The sequence below is a fragment of the Nerophis lumbriciformis genome, linkage group LG06, assembly GCF_033978685.3.
Source record: "Nerophis lumbriciformis linkage group LG06, RoL_Nlum_v2.1, whole genome shotgun sequence".
Classification (NCBI taxonomy): Eukaryota; Metazoa; Chordata; class Actinopteri; order Syngnathiformes; family Syngnathidae; genus Nerophis; species Nerophis lumbriciformis.
This window is the reverse complement of record NC_084553.2, coordinates 27,703,769-27,717,789: the sequence shown is the minus strand read 5'-3', so window position 1 is coordinate 27,717,789 and position 14,021 is coordinate 27,703,769.

Sequence of the window (14,021 nt, the reverse complement as noted above, 5' to 3'; positions counted from 1 at the left end):
GTGTTGGGACTAACGCGTTACAAAGTAACGCGTTACTGTAACGCCGTTAGTTTCGGCGGTAACTAGTAATCTAACGCGTTATTTTCTTTTATTCAGTAATTTAGTTACCGTTACTACATGATGCGTTACTGCGTTATTTTACGTTACTTTTGATGTAGTATCGGTTATAAACAGAAGCGCTGCGGTGTCTTTCTTCTGAATCTTCCTCTGTCACAAGCCGGAGAGAAGAAAAGAGGCGCGGTCTATGTGTGTGTGTGTGTGTGTGTGTGTGGGGGGGGGGGTGGGGGGGGGGGGGGGGTGTTGAACCGCGGTTTGATATATGAAACAAAAAAAAAAAGTTGTTGGCACGTTCAGTCCACACACAGCGTGGTCATGGCGAGCGGAGTAACGGAGGAGCTTGAACGCCCCCGCCATTGAATCGGTGTGTTTATAAGTGCAGACTCGGTTGTGCAAAACGAGGGTTTTAAACACATGCTGAACGTGCTTGAACCACGTTACGACATCCCGTCGCGCACCCACTTCAGCAATAAGATTGTGCCAGATCTTTATGAGCAGGAGAAGAAAAAAGTTGTGGATGAACTATCCCGAGCATCAGCTGTTGCGCTCATGACAGACGGGTGGACGTCCAGCGGAACTATAAGCGCTCACTTCATCACAGCAGACTGGGAGATGAGAAGACACGCCCCCTCTACGAGAGTCACCTTGCGCAGGTACTGACACAAGCAGTGGAGGAATGGAAGATAAAGATATCCCAGTCACACGTGATAATGCCAAAAATCAAATAATTACAGAGAATGAGGCAGGACTGGGACCACAGATAGGTGCTTTGCACATGTAGTGAATTTGGCATCACAGAAGGGAATCTCAGTCAATAGGATGGAGCGCCTCTTTGGGAGGATCAGGAAGGTTTCTTACTTCCACCCAAGCACAACAGCTGCTCATGTGCTTAAGACAAAGCAAGAAATGCTAAAGCTGCCTGCTCATACATGATGTCCCAACGAGGTGGAACTCCACTTATGATATGTTGGAGCAGCAGGCAGCTATATACTCTGCATTGACCCACAACACCCTGAAGACAAATGTCACCCTGTCTGATGATGATGTGAGAGTGGCAGATGAGGTCCTCTAGGTGCTTAAACCCCTCAAAAGTGTTACATCTCTACTGAGCACTGAAACTTCACCATCTGTGTCAATGATCCTGCCACTGAAAACAAGGATTCTACAATCCATGGCTCCAAGTGTGGAAGACAGCAGCATCACACCAGATGTCAGGCTTTATTTCACTACCTATGTTTCAAGGAAGATGATGTTTCTTCTTATGTTGCACTTAAACTTGTTTTTTATTAATGGTCATTGGTCCAAGTTTAAAGAAAGGAGGAATGCCTTTTTATGTTGCACTGTTTTTCATTAATTATGTTAAAAGGAAAATAAAAATGCATGTCAAATTGATCAACAGATTGTATTATTCTCCAGTGCAATAACAGTACTGAAATGAAGGCAAAAAGGGCATTAATGGGAGCTTTAAAAAAAAAAGAAGAAAAAAAGAAGTAACTAAATAGTTACTTTTCACAGTAACGCATTACTTTTTGGTGTAAGTAACTGAGTTAGTAACTGAGTTACTTTTGAAATAAAGTAACTAGTAACTGTAACTAGTTACTGGTTTTCAGTAACTAACCCAACACTGTATATATATATATATATAATACTTGAATTTTAGTGTTAATTTATTTACACATATACACACACATAACACTCATCTACTCATTGTTGAGTTAAGGGTTGAATTGTCCATCCTTGTTCTATTCTCTGTCACTATTTTCTAACCATGCTGAACTTCCTCTCTGATGATGCATTGCTGTGTGGCACGCACAAAAGTGCTTTCATCAAATGCACTAGATGGCAGTATTGTCCTGTTTAAGAGTGTCACAACATTGCTGTTTATGGCAGACGAACTGCTTTACTGTAGACGAAAACGTGACTGCTGTTGTTGTGTGTTGTTGCCGCGCTGGGAGGACGTTAATGAAACTGCCTAACAATAAACCCACATAAGAAACCAAGAACTCGCCCTCGATCATTCTACATTCATAACGTGATTGGGCAGACACGCTGTTTATAATGTGGGAAAGCGGACTCAGGTCCGCATGGAGCTGGAGGGGGCGTGGCCTCCAGCTCCGCCTGAATTTCGGGAAATCTTCGGGAGAAATTTTGTCCCGGGAGGTTTTCGGGAGAAGCGCTGAATTTCGGGAGTCTCCCGGAAAATCCGGGAGGGTTGGCAAGTATGGCTAAACGTAAACTATGGTCAACCTGCAAATCAATGCACTAGGGCCAATTTAGTGTTGCCAATCAACCTATCAACAAGTGCATGTCTTTGGAGGTGGGAGGAAGCCGGAGTACCCGGAGGGAACCCACGCAGTCACGGGGAGAACATGCAAACTCCACACAGAAAAACCCAGAGCCCAGGATTGAACCCAGGGTCTTCGTGTTGTGAGGCACATGCACTAACCCCTATTCCCATTTATATATGTATATGTATATGTATATGTATGTATGTATGTATGTATGTATGTATGTATATGTATATGTATGTATGTATATGTGTATATATGTATATATATATATATATATATATATATATATATATATGTACCGTATTTTTCGAACTATAAGTCGCAGTTTTTTTCATAGTTGGGCCGGGGGTGCGCCTTATACTCAGGAGCGACTTATGTGTGAAATTATTAACACATTACCGTAAAATATCAAATAATATTATTTAGCTCATTCACCTAAGAGACTAGACGTATAAGATTTCATGGGATTTAGCGATTAGGAGTGACAGATTGTTTGGTAAACGTATAGCATGTTCTATATGTTATAGTTATTTGAATGACTCTTACCATAATATGTTACGTTAACATACCAGGCACGTTCTCAGTTGGTTATTTATGCGTCATATAACGTACACTTATTCAGCCTGTTGTTCACTATTCTTTATTTATTTTAAATTGCCTTTCAAATGTATATTCTTGGTGTTGGGTTTTATATCAAATAAATTTCCCCCAAAAAAGCAACTTACATATGTTTTTAGTGCGACTTATATATGTTTGTTTCCTTCTTTATTATGCAGTTTCGGTAGGTGCGACTTATACTCCGTGCGACTTATACTCCGAAAAATACGGTATGTATATGGATGTGTTTATATGTATATGTATGTATATCGATGTGTATATATATATGTGTGTATATATATATATATATATATATTGTCATTTGTAAGTTACATGTAAGTGTGATTTAAACAAGAATAGCTAAATAAAAAAATCTATATATATAAAAAAATGGGTATTTCTGTCATTCCATCGTACATTTTTTTTCCTTTTACGGAAGGTTTTTGGTAGAGAATAAATGATGAAAAGAACACTTAATTGAACGGTTTAAAAGATGAGAAAACACGAAAAAAAAAAAAGAAAATTACATTTTGAAACATAGTTTATTTTCAATTTCGACTCTTTAAAATTCAAAATTCAACCGAAAAAAAGAAGAGAAAAACTTGCTAATTCGAATCTTTTTGAAAAAATAAAAAAAATAATTTATGGAACATCATTAGTAATTTTTCCTGATTAAGATTAATTTTAGAATTTTGATGACATGTTTTAAATACCGGTAGGTTAAAATCCAATCTGCACTTTGTTAGAATATATTACAAATTGGACCAAGCTATATTTCTAACCAAGACAAATCATTATTTCTTCTAGATTTTCCAGAACAAAAATTTTAAAAGAAATTCAAAAGACTTTGAAATAAGATTTAAATTTGATTCTACAGATTTTCTAGATTTGCCAGAATATTTTTTTTGAATTTTAATCATAATAAGTTTGAAGAAATATTTCACAAATATTCTTCGTCGAAAAAACAGAAGCTAAAATGAAGAATTAAATTAAAAATTGTTTATTATTCTTTACAATAAAAATAAATACATTTACTTCAACATTGATTTAAATTGTCAGGAAAGAAGAGGAAGTAAAAGGTAAAAAGGTATATGTGTTTAAAAATCCTAAAATCATTTTTAAGGTTGTATTTTTTCTAACATTGTCTTCCTGAAAGTTATAAGAAGCAAAGTAAAAAAAATAAATGAATTTATTTAAATAAGTGAAGACCAAGTCTTTAAAATATTTTCTTGGATTTTCAAATTCTATTTGAGTTTTGTCTCTCTTAGAATTAAAAATGTCGAGCAAAGCAAGACCAGCTTGCTAGTAAATAAATACAATTTTAAAAATAGAGGCAGCTCACTGGTAAGTGCTGCTATTTGAGCTATTTTTAGAACAGGCCAGCGGGCGACTCATCTGGTCCTTACGGGCGACCTGGTGCCCGCAGGCACTGCGTTGGTGACCCCTGATGTAGTGAATCCGGAAAGTATTCACAGCACTTCATTTTTTCCACATTTTGTTATGTTACAGCCTCATTCCAAAATAAAATATATAAATTTTTGTTCTCAAAGAGTATACATTGATTGATTGAGACTTTTATTAGTAGGTTGCACAGTGAAGTACATATTCTGTAAAATTGACCACTAAATGGTAACACCCGAATAAGTTTTTCAACTTGTTTAAGTCGGGGTCCACTTAAATGGATTCATGATACAGATATATACTATCAGATATATACTATCATCATAATACAGTCATCACACAAGATAATCACATTGAATTATTGACATTATTTACAATCCGGGGCGTGGCGGGGGGGGGGGGGGGGGGGGTTATGGACAGCAAGTAGTGGGCAGAGAGAGAGAGAGAGAGAGAGAGAGAGAGAGATCAGAAGGCATAAGAAAAAGTATCTGCATTTGATTGTTTACATTTGATTATTAACAATCCAGGGAGGGTGTTAGTTTAGAATTGTAGCTGCCTGGAGGTGTACTTTTATTGCGTTTTTGAAGGAGGATAGAGATGCACTTTCTTTTATACCTGTTGGGAGCGCATTTCACATTGATGTGGCATAGAAAGAGAATGGGGTAAGACCTTTGTTAGTTCGGAATCTGGGTTTAACGTGGTTAGTGGAGCTCCCCCTGGTGTTGTGGTTATGGCGGTCATTTACGTTAAGGAAGTAGTTTGACATGTACTTCGGTATCAGGGAGGTATAGCGGATTTTATAGACTAGGCTCAGTGCAAGTTGTTTTACTCTGTCCTCCACCCTGAGCCAACCCACTTTGGAGAAGTGGGTAGGAGTGAGGTGGGATCTGGGGTGGAGGTCTAGAAGTAATCTGACTAGCTTGTTCTGGGATGTTTGGAGTTTAGATTTGAGGGTTTTGGAGGTGCTAGGATACCAGGAGGTGCATGCGTAATCAAAAAAGGGTTGAACGAGAGTTCCCGCCAGAATCCTCATGGTGCTTTTGTTGACCAGAGAGGAGATTCTATAGAGAAATCTCGTTCGTTGGTTGACCTTTTTGATTACCTTGGTTGCCATTTTGTCACAGGAAAGATTAGCCTCTAGAATGGAACCTAGGTAGGTGACATCATCTTTCCTGGTGATAACAATGTCACCCACTTTTATAGTGAAGACGCCCCCGACCAAGATGGCGCCAGTATTTGGCCTGCCGTCTCTCGCTGTCAGCTCTGTTCGTTTTTGTGTTGTTTGCGTCTATTTTCGTCTCTGTCAGCTCACTGCTTGTGTATGACCGCCAAACACTGTTGGATCTTTGCCCCTCTCCCACTGATATGATCAACTTCGACGTTGGTTTTTCGACGTCCCAGTCAGCTTTTTCACCTGGCCGGATTCCTGCCTTCCTTTCCCGCCCCCTGGCTCCTCTCCCCCGGCGGAAGCGTCTCCGGCGCCGCGGTAAACGTGGCGGCCAGCTGGTGAAAGTTAGGGCACTCCTGGCCCGGCTTCCCGTGGCTTCCCGAAGGAGGAATGGTGCAGTATCCGGTCTCCTCCTGCACCCACGCTCGCTCGATCCCATCGGCCCCTGGCTGGTTCCTATCGTTGGTTTGGAGGAAGAGGCTTGCCGCCGTCGCTCCTGCTGTCCCCGCCCCCGTAGGCGCGGGGTGGATTCCCGCCACCTGCGGGCTGTGTGTCGGGCCCCACCCGGATTAACTGCGACCCTGGACGTGCTGGCCCCCGCCAGGTTCGGTCTTGTGAAAGCAAGATCTTTGACAAACAAAACGTTTATCCTGAAGGATTTTTCACTTCCCGCGGACTGGACTTCCTCTGTGTGACGGAGACATGGCTGAGAGCCGGTGAGTCCGCCCCTCTTAATGAACTTCTGCCTCCGGAGTGTTCCTACTTTAATTCCCCACGGCCGTCCGGTCGAAAAGGAGGAGGATTAGCAGTCGTTTTTAAAAATGACTTTAAATGCCGTCAGATCCGCCTGCAATCCTCCTTTTCAAGCTTCGAACTGTGTATGTTTGAACTGGGTCTTTCTGATGTCGTCCTGTGTGCCGTCATCTATCGACCACCCAAGTACCACAAAGACTTTATAACTGACTTTTCTGAATTTCTGGCTGAAATCCTGCCCAAATATGATCGTGTCCTTATTGTGGGTGATTTTAATATTCACACCTGCTATCCAGGCGAGCCGCTTTCCAGGAGCTTCCTGAATATAATCGACTCATTTAACTTTGTACAGTCTGTGTGTGGTTCTACACATGAACGCGGGCATACACTCGATTTAGTGCTCTTGTATGGTTTGTGTGTTTTTAATTTGGACATTTGCGACGCTGTGTTCTCTGATCACATGCCGATCCTGTTTGATATTCCCACGTAGTGTCCAGTTAAATTGTGCGCTCCGCCCCAACGCTCTCGCATGTTTAATTCTTCGTCTCCTGCTCTGTTCTCCTCAATTTTTTCGACTCTTTGTGATGATAATTCTGCAGCCTCTGTATGTCTGAATACTGAAGAGTTGGTTTCTGGGTTCAACTCTATTTGTTTACAAACACTGGACACGATCGCACCTTTCAAATGCCGCCGCTCTAAAGCAACGCCTCAGCCCTGGTTGAATGACGTCACTCGGGCTGCCAGGCGCGTATGTAGAAGAGCAGAGAGAAAATGGAAAAAAGACAGACTGCATGTGTCCTTTGCCATTTTTAAAGAAAGCCTGTTTTCCTTTCAGATGACTGTAAAAGCAGAAATGAATATATATCTATCTCAGATTATATCTTCTAACTGTAACAACCCCAGAGTTCTGTTTAAAACTATTAACACTGTCATTGATGCTCCCATATCTGTTGGTTTTGATGCTTCTTTTGAATTCTGTGAAAATTGTCTAAATTTTTTCACTGACAAAATTGTGTCAACTAGAGCCAGTTTATCTCAGCCTTCATATGACCCTTCTGTTCCCCTGCATTTCTCTTCTGTTTTCCATCAGTTTGAGCCGGTGTCCTTTTCTTTTTTAAGTGACACAGTTGGTCATATGAAGCCCTCTGGTTCTCCTGCAGATGCCCTCCCACCTCGCCTGTTTAAAGAGGTACTTGCTACTATTGGATCAAGTGTCCTTAACATTATCAATAGTAGCCTCTCTTCTGGAATAGTTCCAGTAGAGTTTAAACATGCAGTGGTACGACCTCTACTTAAAAAACCAAGCCTCGACCCCTCTCTCCTCTCTAACCTCAGACCTATCTCTAATCTTCCATACATTTCCAAAATATTAGAGAAGGTTGTCTACAGTCAGTTGTTGCCCTTCTTAGAGGATAATGGTATCACTGAGCTGTTCCAGTCCGGTTTTAAAGCCCTCCACAGCACAGAGTCAGCGCTTCTAAAAGTTTTTAACGATATCCTCCTGTCATGATTCTGGTAAATATGTTGTCCTGGTGCTTTTAGATCTGTCTGCTGCGTTCGACACCGTCGACCACGCCACCTTAATCACTCGTCTTGAGAACTGTGTGGGCATTAAGGGCGCCGCCCTCAACTGGTTCCGGTCGTACCTAACCGACAGGAGTTTTTGTGTAAAAGTAGACAGTTTTATGTCTTCCACAGCTCCTTTACCACATGGGGTCCCCCAGGGCTCAATCCTTGCCCCAATTTTATTTGCGCTTTACCTTCTCCCCCTTGGTTCTATTTTTAGGAAGTACAGTATTGCATTTCATTTTTACGCCGATGATTGCCAGATTTATTTTCCCATGGCACAAAATAACACGGTTCAACGTCTTATTGACTGCCTGCACGACATCAAAGTCTGGCTTTCAGCTAACTTCCTGAGCCTAAATGAAGATAAAACAGAAGTTATGTTGTTCGGTCCAAGTCGCTCTCCCTCCCCCAACGTTGACCTCAGCACTCTGACCCCGTATCTCAGCGACTGTGTCACAAACCTGGGGGTAAAGTTCGACTCAGATTTTAAATTCGAAAAACAAATCAGCAGCGTCGTACAAAAAAGCTTTTATCAATTACGCCAAATAGCGAAAGTGAAACCGCTTCTATCAGGACATGATCTTGAGAAATTAATCCACGCCTTTATCTCGACTCGTCTTGACTACTGTAATGCCCTGTATGTAGGCATTAGTCAGGCCTCCCTCGCCCGCCTGCAGCTCGTGCAGAACTCTGCTGCTCGTCTGCTAACACAGACCCGCAGACGTGAGCACATCACCCCTATTTTAGCGTCCCTTCACTGGCTCCCTGTGCGTTATCGAATACATTTTAAACTCCTTTTATTTGTTTTTAAATGTCTAAACAACCTCGCGCCAACCTATCTCTCAGACCTCCTTCAGCCTTACTGCCCCACCCGATCCTTAAGATCAGCCGATCAGCTGCTACTGACGGTCCCTGACACAAGGCTGAAGCTTAGAGGTGACAGAGCTTTCGCCGTTGCTGCTCCCAAGCTCTGGAACGACCTACCCCTGAGTGTTAGACAAGCCTCCTCTCTTCCTGTTTTTAAATCTCTCTTAAAAACATACTTTTATTCCATGGCTTTTAACACTGAGTGATATCCATCCTGCAATGGCGCCCCATAATACACCTGCTGTGAACCTGTTTTTATGTTTTTATGTTTTTATTTATTCTATTTTATTTATTTATTTTTTATCGTGTTCTGTTTGTGTTGTGTTGTGTTTGCTCGGTACTCGTTTTATCTTTTAACCTGTCCATTGTACAGCACTTTGGCTACCCCTGTGGTAAATTTTAAATGTGCTTTATAAATAAAGTTGATTTGATTTGATTTGATTTGAAGTCATTGACTTTCTTAAGGTTGATGTGGGACCCAAATAGGATGGATTCCGTTTTACCCAAGTGTTTGGATAGCTTGTTGTCAGCGAGCCAGGTGCAAGTTCTACAGAGTTCAGCACTGAGGATTTTCTCCACCTGTGACTTGTCCTTGTCTGATACCAGCAAGGCCGAGTCATCCGCAAACAAGAACAATTCACAGTCGCATGCCGATGACAAGTCGTTTATGTATATTAGGAACAGTAAAGGCCCCAAAACACTGCCTTGGGGGACTCCACAGCTCACTGAGAGGGGGGAGGACACGGTGCCCGTTCACCTCTACCACCTGCTCCCTCCCCTCCAAGTAAGATTGCATCCAGCTCGATGAGGTTTTGTTAAATCCGATTGCTCTGAGCTTATCCAACAGTATAGCGTGGTCAACGATGTCAAAGGCCTTCTGAAGGTCCAGCATGACCATGCCGCAGTATTTGCCCGCGTCCACCTCATGTTTGATGTGGTCGGTCAGATAGAGAAGGCATGTGTCAGTGGAGTGGTTAGTTCTGAAGCCGGATTGGAATTTGTACATGAGTTTATTAGTGGCAAGGTAACTATATACCTGTTCATAAACTATTTTCTCCATTACTTTCGAAATGGAACTGAGAATAGAAACAGGTCGGTAGTTGCCAGGTCCAATTTGCTTCCTTTTTTAAAAAGGGGAGTTACTCTTGCTATCTTAAAATCTTTTGGTACTTGGCCTTGAGTAATTGAGAGGTTTATTATGTGCGTGATGATCGGGGCAATGGTGGTGGCAGAGTCCCTGAGGAATCTGGAGGGGATATTGTCAAGGCCGGTGGCCTTGTTTGGGTGGAGTGCGCTTAATTTTTTAAACACCTCATCAGCTGTGACCATTTCTAATTTGAAATCATTGTTGAATACTCCTAGCTTTCTGTGGAAGACTTTAATGTGTGCCACACCAAAGCGACCCGAGTGGTGGGACAGCTTGTTGACAAGAGTTGTGGCTATGCTGGTGAAAAAGGCGTTAAGTCTGCTTGCTACTTCCATTTTGTCTGTAATGAGGGAGTCACCCTCCTTGATGCTGATGTTGGTGAGTCTGGTTTTAAGTTTCTGGCTGCAACCAGGAAGCTGGTTGTTGAGAATTTTCCAGAGCTCACGTGGCTTATTTGTGTTTTCCTCTATTTTGTTGTTAATGTAATATTTTTTTAAGGATTTAGTCAGGTTGGTTGACTTGTTTCTTAATTTATTGCATTGCTTTTTGAGAGTTGAAAGGAGTGATTTGAGGTTGATATTATTGGGTTGTTTATCTACTTCTGTTTTACACTTTTGGTATTCGGAGTATTTTCTGTCTCTGTCTTTTATGGCAGCTAATAGGTCCGGATTCATCCATGGTTCTGAGCGGGCTTTGATTCTGACTGTTTTCACGGGAGCCATGTCATTTAGTATCTTTAGGAACGCTGTTTTGAAGCGATCCCAAGCAACATCGACCAGGTTCGATATACAGACTAGGGTTGTCTCGATACCAATATTTTGGTACCAAAATGTGTTTCGATACTTTTCTAAATAAAGGGGACCACAAAAATGGCATAATTGGCTTTATTTTAACAAAAAACGTTAAGGTACATTAAACATATGTTTCTTATTGCAATCGAAGAACAATTTTGTTATTAAATTAAATAGTGAACATACTAGACAACTTGTCTTTTAGTAGTAAGTAAACAAACAAAGGCTCCTAATTAGTCTGCTGACGCATGCAGTAACATATTGTGTCATTTATCATTCTATTATTTTGTCAAAATTATAAAGGACAAGCGGTAGCAAATGTATTATTAATCTACTTGTTCATTTACTGTTTATATCTGGTTATTTTCCGTTTCAACATGTTCTGTCTACACTTCTGTTAAAATGTAATAATCACTAATTCTTCTTTGGATGCTTTAAATTAGTTTTGGATGATACCAAAAATGTAGGTATCAATCTGATACCAAGTAGTTACAGGATCATACATTGATCATAATTTAAGTTCTCATGTGTTCAGGGACGTATTTCCGGAGTTTAAAAATATAATATTAGAAAAAAAGGTTGTGACAATAAAAAATAGTGATGTTATCATAGTAGTATTGACTAGATACGCTCCTATACTTGGTATCATTACAGTGGATGTCAGGTGTAGAGCCAGAACATGGCATCTGTTTACATTGTGACGCCGGTGAGCTATCGTATCCTCCCACAGTGTGAAGTAAAGCATGTTTAGCTATTCCTCGTCCTGCAGGGATGATACTTGTAAAAAACCCACTTTATTTGTTGCAATGGAGGCGAGGATTAGTGATTTAGAAGAAGCTAAAACGCTGCCGATTGCGGATGGACATTAGCCGCTAACTATTTAGCCATGTCTTAAAGCACCTCTTCCTGTGGGCGTTTCAGTGTTATAACTTCACCTTTATCGTTAGTTTTTAAGCCAAAATGCATCTGTTCTCCCTTTTCTGTCTACACACTGTGTCTGCTTGTAAGTACTCTTGTGATTGTGTGCTGCCGAAAATGCTCCTCTGCTCATAAAACCAGCAATGTCACGACGTGACAACGCGGCGTCATGCCTGTAAAAAAAATATATATGGCTTTTATTATTTTCAAACAGAGTATAGTACCATTTTTGATTCATTAGTACCGCGATACCGTACAACCCTAATACAGACAATACTCCATAATGACAACGTGAAAATTATTATTATTATTTTTTAAATAATTTGCAAATTCATTAAAAATAAAAATATTAAAAAAAATCACATGTACATTAGTATTTACAACCTTTGCTCAATACTTTGTTGATGCACCTTTGACAGCAATTACAGCCTCAAGTCTTTTTGAAAACCTATCTTTGGGCAGTTTTGCCCATTCTTCTTTGCTTTTTCCTCTTTGCAGCATCTCTCAAACGCCATCAGATTAGATGGAAAGTGTTGGTTTTCATCCAGGATGTCTCTGTATATTGCTGCATTCATTTTAGTCTCGTCAGAGAGGTGAACAAGAACCCGATGGTCACTCTGTCAGAACTACAGCATTCCTCTGTGGAGAGACGAGAACCTTCCAGAAAGACAACTGTCTCTGCAGCAAACCACTAATCAGGTCTGTTTAGTAAAGTAGCCAGAGGGAAGCCATTTCTAAGTAAAAATTTGCTGACATGCACCTGAAAGACTCTCAGACCATGAGAAACAAAGTTCTCTGGTCTGATGAGACAAAGATTAAACTTTTTGACATGCATGCCAGGCGTTATGTTCGGAGGAAACCAGGCACCCTCATCACCAGGCCAATACCATCCCTACAGTGAAGAATGGTGGTGGCAGCATCATGCTGTGGGAATGTTTTTCAGTGACAGGAACTGGGAGACTAATATGGATAGAGAGAAAGATGAATGCAGCAATGTACAGAGACATCCTGGATGAAAAACAATGCTTTCCATCCAACCTAGTGCAGCTTGAGAGGTGCTGCAAAGAGGAATAAGCGAAACTGCCCAAAGATAAGTGTGCCAAGCTTGCAGAGGTGGGTAGTAATGCGCTACATTTACTCCGTTACATCTACTTGAGTAACTTTTGGGATAAATTGTACTTCTAAGAATAGTTTTAATGCAACATACTTTACTTTTACTTGAGTATATTTATAGAGAAGAAACGCTACTTTTACTCCGCTCCATTTATCTACATTCAGCTCGCTACTGATTTTTATCGATCTGTTAATGCACGCTTTGTTTGTTTTGATTTGTCAGACAGACCTTCAAAGTAGGATCTATGCATGCCTGCGTTTCACCAATTAAATGCAGTCACTGGTGACGTTTGACTCCGTTTCACCAATCAAACAGAGCCAGGCGGTCACATGACCAGTCGGTCATGTGACCAAAACAACAACAAGCTTACATGAACTCAACGTCAAATTAAAGGAAGCACATCGCGGTAAGTAACGTTAGTAGATATTTTGTCGGTCACCGTAGGCTGATGTTAGCTTCCCTGCTATGAATCACTGTCAAATGTACATTGTGTGGGGACATTTATTAACACACTGCAGCCTCATAGACAGACAGACAGAGACACACAAACACGCACAGTCGCACATACACTCATGCATGCATACAAACACCAATTTGAAGTGCACAGTGTGTTCTCAGGTGCAGCCCACACCTTTCAGAGTTTATGGTTTGCGTAAAGGCTAACTTGTTATTTTCCTTTGTAATCTCTACCTATACTGAGCCTATGGTGCTGTTAAGTTATTGTGGTTCAATTTACCTGAATGTTTTTTATGTTAATGTATTATTATTTAATATATATTATTGTTTTAGTTGCTTAGGAGATATTCCTGGCTCTGAATTTGCTCATTGCTATTTTTATGTTTTTGTGCATTATTTGTTGCCGTCATCATTAAACGAACAGGTTACTCATCAGTTACTCAGTACTTGAGTAGTTTTTTCACAACATACTTTTACTCAAGTAAATATTTGGGTGACTACTCCTTACTTTTACTTGAGTAATACATCTCTAAAGTAATAGTACTCTTACTTGAGTACAATTTCTGGCTACTCTACCCACCTCTGCAAGCTTGTGGCATCGTATGCAAACAGACCTGGGGCTGTAATTGTTGCCAAATGAGCATCAACAAAGTATTGAGTTTGAGTAACTTTATTTTGAGTTTGAGTTTATTTTTATTTTGAACATGCAAGCATACAACATGATACATCACAATTTCCAGTTTCTCTTTTCAACATGTTTGAAAAGGAGTAGGAAGAAGCAGAGCTTATTTAATCCTACCCCTTTTCTTTTACATAACAGTTGCTAAAACTTTTGTTCTCTTCCTGTTCTCAATTTATTCACAATATACTCCATAAGTAATCACAATACAAA